General features: G+C 52.5%; 1 long non-coding RNA gene across 1 annotated transcript; it reads left to right on the forward strand.

Annotated features, from left to right (window-relative positions):
* The first annotated feature begins 102 nt into the window (after nt 1–102).
* LOC145717715 (uncharacterized) lies at nt 103–10,333 on the forward strand. Its single transcript, XR_014141112.1, has 3 exons — nt 103–883; nt 1,063–1,167; nt 9,262–10,333. It is a non-coding gene; the product is annotated as an uncharacterized LOC145717715 (long non-coding RNA).
* The last annotated feature ends 1,850 nt before the right edge of the window (nt 10,334–12,183 follow it).

Genomic DNA, 12,183 nt, shown 5'->3' on the forward strand with positions numbered 1-12,183 from the left:
GGGGGAAATCGGAGGGGGAGACAAACCATGAGAGATGATGGACTCTGAAAAACAAACTGAGGGTTCTAGAGGGGAGGGGGGTGGGAGGACGGGTTAGCCTGGTGATGGGTATTAAAGAGGGCATGTTCTGCATGGAGCACTGGGTGTTACGCACAAACAATGAATCATAGAACACTACATCTAAAACTAATGATGTAATGTATGGGGATTAACATAACAATAAAAAAATTTAAAAAAAAAAAGAATAATGTCTAGTGCATATTGCCTGTTTCCTGCAAGGTAGTCACAGTGGTGTGCTGGTAAACACCCGACCACCGGCGCCCTGCGGGGAGACCGTGATTTCGGTGGTGCGAACCCTCTCACTGTGGCCGATGTGATGCCAGGTTCCCGGTGTGAGGCCGCTGTGCACGGAGGCGGGAAGAGGCGTGCAGCAGCTCCTTGCGGCTTGGTATTTCCACTTCGGGGATTCGGTAGACGTAAATACACTAAGAGCAGAGGTGATCGTAAAAATATTTGGAAATGATGAGTTGTGAGTATCATTACCTTTATTTTTCATAATTTACTTAATTTTAACTGTGCATGATTTAATTTTCAATCACAGAACATTTTTTAATTTTATTAAAATTTAGTAGTGCTTACGAGCTGCGACAGGCTGGTTCCAGCATCCCCCTGGGTAGCTACTCTGATGATCCTTATTTTACAGATGAGGACCCTGGAGCACAGAGAAGCTAAGTGACTCGTTCAGGGTCACAGGCTGGGCCGGGATTCAAACCCATTAGTCTGGCTTCAGAACCTAGCCACTGAGGATAATCATCGTCCTAGTCTCCTAGGATTATCGCGTACAGTGCACTTAGATGAACGTCTAGCACCTACCGTGTGCTCGGTCAGTGCTGGCTGCTATCAGCATCGTTCTGTTCATCCATGCGAGTGACCCATCAGTGCACCCGGCACAGTTTCTGTCCCGATGAACTCTCTGGGTTGGGGCTGTCTGGGTTTGGGTCGTGGCTCCTCCCCTGACTTTGTGAAGCGAGCCCATCAAGTGATCTTGCTTCTTCTCTCCAGGCCACAGGATGAGGCGGCTGCAGAGGGCAGGCCGGCCCTGGGAACGGTGCACAGTGCACAGTGCACACTGCCCTGCCTGGACCTGCTATTTGGCAGGCAAGCCAGGTGAGCTGGGCTGGTGTGTGTGGTGGGCAGGCAAGCACCCTGGGGCAGCGCAGCCCACCCATCCCAGCCCCTCAGGCCTCCCTGCCAGGTTGGTGTGGGCGTCAGGAAGCCAGCGTCCCGGTCGGAGCAGGCTGTCATTGTCCCGTGAGGTGAAAGCATGTGGTGCTGGCCTGTGGTGCCCCCACCTCTCAGCCCTTCCTTTGAACCCTGACAGTAATCCCACATGCACATGAGGCCGCCAAGCCAGCGTGTCTGATGTCCTTTCCGGCTTTTGTAATGTCATTTCCCGTCGGGGATGGGGAGATGCGCTATTGATGTGGAAGGGTCACTCGTTGGCATAACATTTCTGACACAAGGAGAACATCAGCACGAACGGACCTTCTGATTCACATATTGTGGGCAGTTCATGCTGGGCTTTCTCGTGTCTTTCTTCCGCCTCCTCCTCCTCCATCTTCCTTGGCCACTTTGGGGACCATCCATTCAGAAAACGTAGCTGTGGAAGTCGAACCCCCGCGGGGGAGGCCCACATCTTTAGGAAGTGCTTGGTTCCTGGTGAATTAACTGTTGGTGATCTCACTCGAGAATGAAATGTAAAAGGACCCTGAGAAGTCATAGCAGCAAAGCCCTTGAGTCTTTGATACCGTGAATACCGTATGATACAATGAGTCTAATTAATATAGTGTGGTATGATCGGATAGTGTAACGTCAGCCGTCCGGAGCAGGGCTCAGCAAGCACTTTTGTAAAGGGCAGGGAGTAGCTATTTTAGCTTTGCCGATTGTCCTGCCTCTGTCGGACTACTTAGCGTGGCCGTTGAAGCAGGAAAGCAGCGTGGACGGTACATTAAGGAATGGGTGTGGCTGTGTTCCAATTAAACTTTACGTGCTCTCATGAAAACCCCCCTGCTTTTGGCCGCGGTCGCAGGCGGCAGGCCAGATCTGGCTCACGAGCCACGGTTTGCCCACCCCTGGCCCCGAGCACTGATTTAGGAGTCAGACAAGTTGAACTGATATCCTGGCTCCACTACTTTTTGTGAAAAGTGAGAATGTTGGGGAGTTATTTCATCTCTGGTGCTGTCTGTAAAATGCAGATGAGGATGGCGGGTAAACTACTGGGTTGTGGAGAAGTGAAATAGACCGTGCGTGTGAGATGCTGAACACCGTGCCAGGCAGCAGGAGGGCGCGTTCATGGGAGCTGCCCTGGTTGGGGAGGGTGAGGAGAAGGAGGAGGAGAGTGAGGAGGAGGAGGGTGAGGAGGAGGAGGAGATGAGGAGGAGGAGGAGGGTGAGGATGAGGATGATGATGATAAGGAGGTGATGAGGAGGAGGAGGAGGGTGAGGAGGAGGGTGATGACAATGATGAGGAGGGTGATGATGATGATGATGGGGAGGAAGAAGGGGTGATGATGAGGAGGAGGAGGGTGATGAGGAGGAGGAGGCTGATATGAGGAGGAGGAGAAGGGTGATGATGATGAGAAGGAGGGTGATGAGGAGGAGGAGGGTGAGGAGGAGGAGGGTGATGACAATGATGAGGAGGGTGATAATGATAATGAGGAGGAGGGTGATGATGAGGAGGAGGAAGGTGATGAGGAGGAGGCTGATATGAGGAGGAGGAGAGTGAGGAGCAGAGGGAAGGAAGAGGAAGAGGGTGAGGAGGCAGCAGGGGAGGAGGTAGAGAGGACGGCGGGTCTCCAGCACTCTAGACTCTGCCCTGCTGCTGACCTGGTGGCCGGAGCAAGCTCTTGCCCCTGCCTGGCTTCAGTTTTGTCACCTGGCAGGTAAGGTTGGACTTGGGGGTGCCCAGGCTTCCTTTCCACTCAGTGCTCCTGGGATCCTGCAGGTCCCTCCGTGATGACCAAAACCCATAGGGGACTCTAGCTAGACTGGTGCTGCTTTAGGCATTTCAACGTGGACACGGCACGGAGCCATGGGCTGTGGTCACCTGAAAGCCTGGACTCTGCTGGAAAGCCCGTGGGCAGCTCTGTGAGCTTGAGCGAGCCCCTCATTCATTCATGTGTTCCTTCAGAGACTCTGCAGCATCTGCTCTGAGCGGGGTGACGCTGAAGCAGTGCAGATGGGGACAACCATACCAGCTGGCCACCCTCCTGGGTCTCTCCCTCGGGAGAAAGTCTGATCTGGCAGTGGTCACTGCAGTGTCCACATCCCAGCTCCCAGAATCTGTAAATAGGGTCTTCACAGATGTAAATAATGTAAAGGATCTCAAGATGAGAGCACCCTGGATTTGGGCTGTGCCCTGCATCCGGGGGCACGGTACTTCCAAGACACACAGTAGAAGAGACGCAGACACAAGGGAGGCCACGTGAGGACAAAGGCAGGGGTGGAGGGACGTGGCCATGAGCAGAGCCTGGAAGAGGCAGGAAGGACCCCCCACAACCCAGAGCCTTTGCAGGGAGCATGGCCCTGCGACACCCTCCTTGTGGACCCCTGCCTCCAGAGCCGTAAGAGAACACATGTCTGTGGTTTAAGCCCCCAGTTTGTGGCCGTCTGTGGTGGCAGCCGAAGGACACTGACCCTGTCACCGAGTTCAGCGTGGCTGCGGACAGCGAGGCCTGGATTCTCCCTTGGAGCCAGCCATACCTCCAGCATGACGCTTGCTCGTGTCCCTTGAGGAAATGCCATCTCCTGATAAGTGGAAATATTTTTTCAGTGGAGACATTGCAGGTCCAACTTGTTAATGAGGTTCAGTGTCCTGTTTCAATTCCCGGGTCAGTGCTGGTGCAGAAAGGATGTTTCGAGTTCTGAGTGATGCGTGGGCCAAGGAGTTCAGCCAAGTGCGTGCTGGGTCAAGAAGTGATTTCTGTGTGTGCGTGTGCATGCACACGCCTACGTGTTAATATTTTTTTGTTAAGGATCAAAAATATGCTTTAAAAAGTTATAAAACTACATAGTGTGTTGTAAAATACAAGATAATACTGTAGATTATAATCAATTAACTTCCCACCTCGTATCTTTTTGTTCTGTTTGTTTGTTCGTGTTTTGAGTTTGGTTTGGGCTTTATCGTTCGTTCCATTTTGGTCAACAAATTCTTAGCAAGTGGGCCCTGGGGCATGGGGGAAGCCCATCTGATTTCCCTACTTTGGAAAGTTAATTTAGCTTTCTATGCTCAGTTTCCTCATTTAAAAATGGAGCTCGTACAGGGGCTCGTGGTTATCGTGAAGATAAAGGAGAAGCCGCTCCTCAGGGATCCCAGGCAGTGCCCTCCCTGTAGGCGCCTTGTCTGCGTCCTGTCTTGGGCTTGAGTTTAGGATGAGCATGACATAGCTTACTGAAGTGACACCTCAGTGTTTTTACACGTGTGTGCTGAATGCATGCAACATGGCTGGGAAATGAAATATTTTGGCATAATTTTATTTTTTATTTATTTTTAAAGATTTTATTTATTTTATTATTTAATTGACAGAGAGAGCGAGAGAGACAGCGTGAGGGGGAACACAAGTAGGGGGAGTGGGAGAGGGAGAAGCAGGCTTCCGGCTGAGCAGGGAGCCCGATGCGGGGCTCGATCCCAGGACTCCAGGATCATGACCTGAGCCGAAGGCAGTTGCTTAACCAACTGAGCCACCCAGGCGCCCCTGGCATAGTTTTTAGATAAATTGATATTTACCCCCTTGGGCACCAAAGGATCCCCGGCTCCAATGCCCTCAGACAAAACAAAATAAAGGAAATCCAAACTCACTTTCGATGAAAATGATTCTAACCTGGAGACCTCTCAGCCAAAATGGCACCGGGAATGGTTTGGTTGCAGCTGATGTTTCAGCCTGGCGAAGGGGTCAGGCCAAGAGAGGACGCAGGGGAGGGGACCCACGCCCCATTTCCCTCCTCCCTGGACCAGGAATGGCCACCTGCATAAAGGGGACGAGGCTCCTGACAGATGAGGACTCAGCTTTATCGTTGGGGAGGGGGGGCTCAGCTTTGGCGTTAGACCTACCTGGCTTTAGCAGTCATTTAGAAACTTCTGTGAGCCCTGGTGTCTGTCTGTGAAGGGTTTAACCAGAAGAGCCCCACAGGGCTGCTGGAGGGACTGGAGGAGACGAGGTTCAGAGAGCAGTGGAAACAGTGATGGGCCCCGCCCCTTATCCTAACAGATGGTCAGACACATGCCAGTGCTGTAGTGAGCTCTCCGTCAGGGGAGGCATTCAAGCACGGAGGGGGACACAGGCACAAAGAAGAGTGCTGCCCTGAGGACCTCGAGGTCCCATCCTTCTACAGCCTTTCTCACATCGTCAGGTGCTGTTGAGCCATGGCTCCTTCGTGGGCTGAGCCCAGGTATGCACAGAGCTCCAGCCTTTTCCAGCCCCTGCTTCGTCCATGTCCACAGTGACAGTGACCCCAGGCCACAGCCTGCAACTCTGTCCTACCTATTTTACTGTAGAGCCACTTCAAAACGGTGCTCACTACTAGCCCAGAAATAGACAAGTTCATTTTATAATATTTTATTGTATTTGGGTCACTTTAAAACTTGCCAGCCTTGCTCGAAAAGCTCTTAATCCCCGAGTGTCCACTCTCCAATCTGTGGCACAGCTCGCTGGAGGAGAGGCTCTCAGCCTCGGCCCTCTCTGTAGGACACCCCCTCCGATCCCAAGTCTTGAAACTTTTTTTGCTACCAAATGATAACAGCTTCCTCGTTCTTTATTCGTGACTCGAACTATGGCAGCCAATCAGAGCATGAGATAATCAGCATGACTGGTTCCCAAAGCAGTGAAACTTGACCTTCAAGTCACTCTGAATTTGACTCGTGTGCAATTTCTATTAGGTTTTGTGAAATTATGAAAATAGCTCCTGGGTCACCAGCGTGACGTGCTCAGAGTGATGGAGAGGAGCCCGCCTGCGCTTCATGCCGGGCCTATGTGAGGGCCTGGGGATGCAGGCTGCGTGTGCGAGTGCCCTGCTCATGTGGAGGGCTTCCTGGTCCTGGGGGCGAGGAGTGGGGCTGTGTGCAGCCACCAACATTTACGGAACAAGGACATGAGGGAGATCCTAGACCCATAGAAGGACAGCAAGGACAGCAGAGCTGGGGACTGTTGGGTGTGAAGTCATGGGGGTGGAGTTTCAATGGGATCTTGATGAAGGAGGAGGAGTTCAAGTGGGGAAGGGTGTGTCAGACAGAGGGAACAGCGTGTGCAAAGGCTGGGAGGACTGGCAGGGCGTGGAGAGCTGGGAGCCAGGGAGAGAGGGACCGTGGGTAGGAGTTAGATTATACACGCCCTGGTGGCTCATGTTGATGTGCCCAGGGGTCTCCAGCAGGGTCTTTTGTCAAGGCTGTTGGCTCTGAGTATACAAACCCCAGCAGGTGTAACTACAGGTACACCTCTGACAGTGTCAGTCCTCATTACAGAAACTCTGACTCCTCGGGGTTTTTTGTTTTTGTTTTTGTTTTGTTTTTGAAACTCTGACTCTGTGAATTGCATAATTAGAAAGACCCCTTTGGCTATATCTCCATCTCAGGGGAAAGAGCCCCTTCTTGACCTTGGTGGGAGCTCAGTTCTTGCAGCTGTAAATATTGGGCCTTCCTGGGTACCCCCCAAGAAGCCAGGGTTTGATAGAAGAACACATGTAGAAAAAGGAGGATGTGGGTCCTCCCGTGGAGGTGTGTTTTCTGGGATGGAGGTTTGTGTGCAGGCGTGTACCTGGGGTTAGCACCTGTGGGTGGAGGTGCAGGATGCGGGATGGGCAGACAGAGGGGTGAGCTGAGATGCGGGAGCCCTGGGCCTTGGAGGGCCCTGCAGAGCTGTCCTCGTCCTCGGAGGGTGAGGGTTCGGGTTAGGTGAGGCAGTGCCCCTTAGCTGAGGGACATGGACGTAGATGGTCATGCAGGTGGCACTCCCAGCATCGAGGGGAAGGAGTACCTGGATGAGCCCCAAATGGTGGCAGCCCCCATAGCATCTGAGTCAGGAACTGAGATCTGACCATTGGGCAAGGATCTGATTGCTCAGGTCCTCACCACCCTGAGCTTTGGGGTCACGACCTGTCCCGGGCTGGCTGGCAAGCTGTGTGGCCTGTTGCTTTGGAATCAGGCGGCCAGCTGTGGTCAGATGCACCGAGGTCTGAGAGGGTGCCCTTGAGTCGGGGCGAGGGCACAGACCACAGGCCCTTTCCAAGGGCAGCTGTGGTATGGGATGTGTTCAAGCCTTGCTAGTCTGGTACAGCGTTCCAGACTTTCCTGGCTGACCCTAGAAACGGCAAAGTCAGTACATTTAGAAGCAGGTCACGTTTAGTACATCTGGTAACTAGCTCATGCTTTTTTTTTTTATTAAATATATTAAAATTTTTTTAATTTAATGTCAGCACACAGTGTTATGTTAGTTTCAGGTGTACAATATAGTGATTCAACACTTCCATCCATCACCTGGTGCTCCTCAAGACAAGTGCACCCCATAATCCCCACCACCTGTTTCCCCCCATTGCCCCACCCACCTCCCCTCTGCTGCCCAGCAGTGTGTTCTCTAGAGCTAAGAGTCTGTTTCTTGGTGTGTGTGTGTGTGTGTGTGTGTGTGTCTCGCTCTCTCTCTTTTTCTCCCTTTGCTCATTTGTTTTGTTTCCTAAATTCCATGTAAGTGGAATCATGGTATTTGTCTTTCTCTGACTGACTTATTCCACTTAGCATTATACTCTCTAGCTCCATCTTGGTGTTGCAAATGGCAGGATACCATTCTTTTTGGTGGCAGAGTAGTATTCCATTGTCTATCTATACCACATCTTCTTTATCTATTCATCAGTCTGATGGACACTTGGGCAGCTTCCATATCTTAGCTATCATTGATAAAGCTGCTGGAGACATTGGGGGGCATATATCCCTCCGAATCAGTATTTTTGTATCCTTTAGGTAAATATCCTTTAGGTGGTGCAATTGCTGGGGCATAGGGTAGCTCTATTTTTAACTTTTTGAGGAATCTCCATAGTGTTTTCCACAGTGGCTGCACCAGTTTACATTCCCACCAAGAGTGTGGGAGGGTTCCCCATTCTTTGCATCCTCTCCAACATCTGTCATTTCCTGACTTGTTAATTTTAGCCATTCTGACCGACGTGAGAAGGTTTCTCATTGTGGTTTTGATTTGCATTTCCCTGATGCTGAGTGATGCGGAGCATCTTTTCATGTGTCCGTTGGCCATTTGTAGGTCTTCTTTGGAGAAATGTCTGTTCATGTCTTCTGCCCATTTTTTAACTGGATTATTTGTTTGTTGGGTGTTGAGTTTGGTAAGTTCTTTATAGATTTTGGATGCTAGCCCTTTATCTGATAGGTCATTGGCAAGTATTTCTCCCATTCTGTAGATTGCCTTTTACTTCTGTTGATTGTTTCCTTCACTGTGCAGAAGGTTTTTATTTTGATATAGTCCCAATAGTTCATTTTTGCTTTTGTTTCCCTTGCCTCCAGAAATATATTCAGAAACAAGTTGCTAGAGCCGATGTCAGAGAAATTACCGCGTGTGCTCTTCTCTAGGATTTTTATGGGTTCAGGTCTCGTATTTAGGTCTTTAATCTATTTTGAGTTTATTTTTGCATATGGTGTAAGAAAGTGGTCCAGGCTCACTCTTCTGCATGCGGCTGCCCAGTTTCCCCAACACCATTTGTTGAAGAGACTGTCTTTTTCCCATTGCATGTAATTGTGGGTTCATTTCTGGGTTTTCTATTCTGTCCCATTGATCTATGTGTGTCTTTTTGTGCGAATACCAGACTGCGTTGATCACTACAGCTTTGTAATAGAGCTTGAAGTCCAGAATTGTGATGCCTCCCGTTTTTTCTTTTTCAAGACCGCTTTGGCTATTTGGGGATTTGGGGGATAGACAGCTCACTTATGTCAAAGTTGCCCCTCGGCAATTTGCCGGCTCTGGAAAGCCACAGGCCTATGTGTCCCGTCCCATATTAGAGGCCCGTGTGGCCGGGAAGGCAATCCCCACCAGCCGTGTGGTCCCAAGTGCTTCCTGACCCCCCCAGTTGCGGGGCGGCTCATCAGCCACCAGGAATGCCTAGGTCTGGCCAGTGAAGTGGGAGCAGACACAGCACACGCCACGGCCAGGGGCAAGCAGCGGGGGCCCTGAGGCACTGCTCGTGCTGACCTCTCTGCTTCTCGAAAACCTTGCAGCTACAAGGCGGTGGGGCTGCCGAGAACTGGGGTCCTGCGCGAGCACCAGGAGCACAGCACCTGCTGACCCTCACTGGACATGCTAATGAGCAAGAAAGAAACCTATGCTTCGTTGAGCCATGGGGGACTTGGGGGCTTAATTTGTTCCCAAAGCATGATCTGGCCCCTCTGGACTAACACAGAAATTGATGCCAGAGGGGGATGTTGGTATCAGAACAACCTCAAACATGCAGCATCGGCTCAGCAGTCAGCGGATGAAGAGACACACCGGCGCTGGAACCTGTGATCTGCGGAGGCAGATGTTTGATAAGGCCTGCAGGAGCTTGGCATACGTGACGAACTTGCATCTTTAGAGAAAGATGTTGGAGCATAACACAAAGCGTGCACGCTGCGATTGGCCCCACTTGGCAAAGTACAATAAAAGAGACAAGCTCAAGAAGGCATCTTGTTTACACCAAAAAGGAAAAGGAATCAAGGGTCTTGCGCTGTTGAAAAGCCAGACGCCGCTCAACGCAGCAACAGAAAGAGCACAGCTGGAGGAGCTCTGAGAGACAGAGACCCGGGAAGAGCTTGTAAACTGATTTTGGCTAATTACGTTTTCTCGAGGCCAAGCGCAGACTAACGGAGCGCTGCCCCGTAAATCCTTTCGGTCGGGTGGAGTGACTCATGGCAGAGATTAATGGCGAGACCTTCCCAAAGAAGCCCAACAAGTTCCAGAGAGAGAAGGTGAGGATGAAACAGAGAAATACATCCTCATGAGCACTGTGTCTTGAAATGCAAGCGGGCATGTTTATTGACTCATGAGGCTGACGGCAGTCAGATAGACAAGAAGCCTCCTGGCTTTCTCATGAGGGTTTTCCTGCCAACGAAAGCCTTGATCCCCAACCTTCTACAGGCAGAAGGTGGCCTAGAAAGTGGTACAGCCTCTGAAGAGGGCACATCCCCAATATCCGCTTTGGGGGGCCCCTGGACAATGAAAAGCAGGGAAGAGCTTTTCAGGGGTGTGCAGAAGCAAGGGCAGGGAGCCCTGGTCAGGATGCATTTCCCACCCCAGGTCAGCGTCCTCCAGGGCTGCCCAGCTGGATTTGAGCAATGTCCAAGACCACTTCCTCTTTCCGAATGGCACTGTTGCCTGGGGTATCCACCCCTCCTCCCCATCCCCCACCTCTGCACATTGCAGGTGGACGGAGGGCAAGTAACTTGTCCTAACTCAGATGCTCCACCAAGAATGTCCGCATCTGCGTCTGCCATCCAGACCAGCATGCATCCCCAAAGACCCCGGGCTTCTCGCCGGAACGGAGTCCTGGTGGGCCTTCCGGTTGTCTTGCTTGGAGAGGGGCTGAGTGTGTTGTCTGTGTGGGGAGGGGGAAGAAGCAGGGGCATTTGGGGACCAGAAGGGCAGACCATAGCAGGGATGGCAATGCTCACTGTTACAGTTACCAATCGCTGTGTCACAAATGGTCCCAACACGTAGTGATTTGAAATAACTGCTTATCATCACTATTCCTCCCTCCCCTGCGGGTGGGGACTTCAGAAAAGACACAGCAAATTTGCTTTGTCTCTGCTCCGTGATGTCTGGGGCTCCCCTGGGAAGACGAGCAGCTGCGAGGGCTGGTGGCTGACGCGCTCCCTGTCCACGTGCTGCACGCAGGCTCTGGCAGGCACAGCTGGCCACGCTGGGGCTTCCAGAGGATGGAGGGGGGCGTCAGTCCTCTTCAAGGCCAGGCCCGGAGCCGGCCTGCTCTCCCCGCCGTGCCGCGGGCCCTGGGCTGCCCGTGGGGCTGCTCCACCACCTTCTCTTGCCAGGCTGCGGGTGGCTGCAGGAAGGAAGGACCGCCTGAGCCGGCTACACGGGGGCTGAAAACACCGAACTAAGTGAGAGAAGCCCGACTGGACAGGCCACGTGTTGGGTGATTCCATTTATATGAAATATCCAGAACGGGTAGGGGTGTGGAGACGGAAAGATTTGTAGGAGTGACCGCTGGGGGCGGAGGGTTTTCTCTGAGGGGATGAAATGCTCTCGGGTTGACCATGCTAATGGCTAGCTTCGTGACCCCGGGCAAGTTCCCTAACCTCTCTGAGCCCCGGCTGCTGCATCTGGGTAAAATGGCATGAGAACAGCACCTGGCTTACCAGTGCTGTGTAGGCAGATTAGCTGCAGTAATCCGCTCCGTGCCCCGGGCAGCCCTGGCCGACGGGGAGCGTGGTGCTCGTCACGCTCCTGTTGCTTGTGCCTTCTACAGGGGAGAAAATCGAGTCCCGAGAAGCGAGATGATTGTCACAGGGGCTGTGAGGCCGGCCCTTCCCGTCCCTCCCTTCGGGATGCCGGCCACCAGCGGAGTTGGCGAGGTGGGCCTGGCCCGTCGGACCAGCCGCGCCCTCCCCGGGATCCAAGCGAGGCTCAGCTGTGGGGCTGCTGCGGTCTTGGTGCCCATGCGGCTCTTCAGCAGGCCTGCCGTTGTGGTTTGGAGAAATACATGGCATGCTGATTACTTAATCCTAAAACAACGAGAATTTTCTCTTTTTTAAGGGGCAATGACAGGAAGCTGGCAGCGTGGCAGAACTGGCCACACATGTCCTGGGCTCCTTTCTCGGGGGGTGGAGGGAGACGTGGCCTGTGAAGCAGGGCTGAATGAGGATCTGGGGTTGGCCTCCTCCCTCGCTTTCCTCCTGCAGGCCCAGGGGTGCTCTCTGAGAACCGGCATGTGGCTAGCCATCCTGATCCCTGCGACCTCGCATCTTTGGATGGAAATGCTGCCCTGGCGGCTAGTGCTCAGCAGGCAGGCCATTTGGGCTGGCCTCGGGGCTCCCCGAAAATGAGGGTTCACAAAAAGGAGGCTAGCATAACCTGGCCGCCACTTACAGCCATGCACCCTGGGAAGTGGGGATCTTTGTCCCTGAACTTGGGTTCTATCACTCATT

This window comes from Leptonychotes weddellii, chromosome 16 (assembly GCF_054177405.1).
Source record: "Leptonychotes weddellii isolate Sample4059 chromosome 16, ASM5417740v2, whole genome shotgun sequence".
NCBI lineage: Eukaryota > Metazoa > Chordata > Mammalia > Carnivora > Phocidae > Leptonychotes > Leptonychotes weddellii.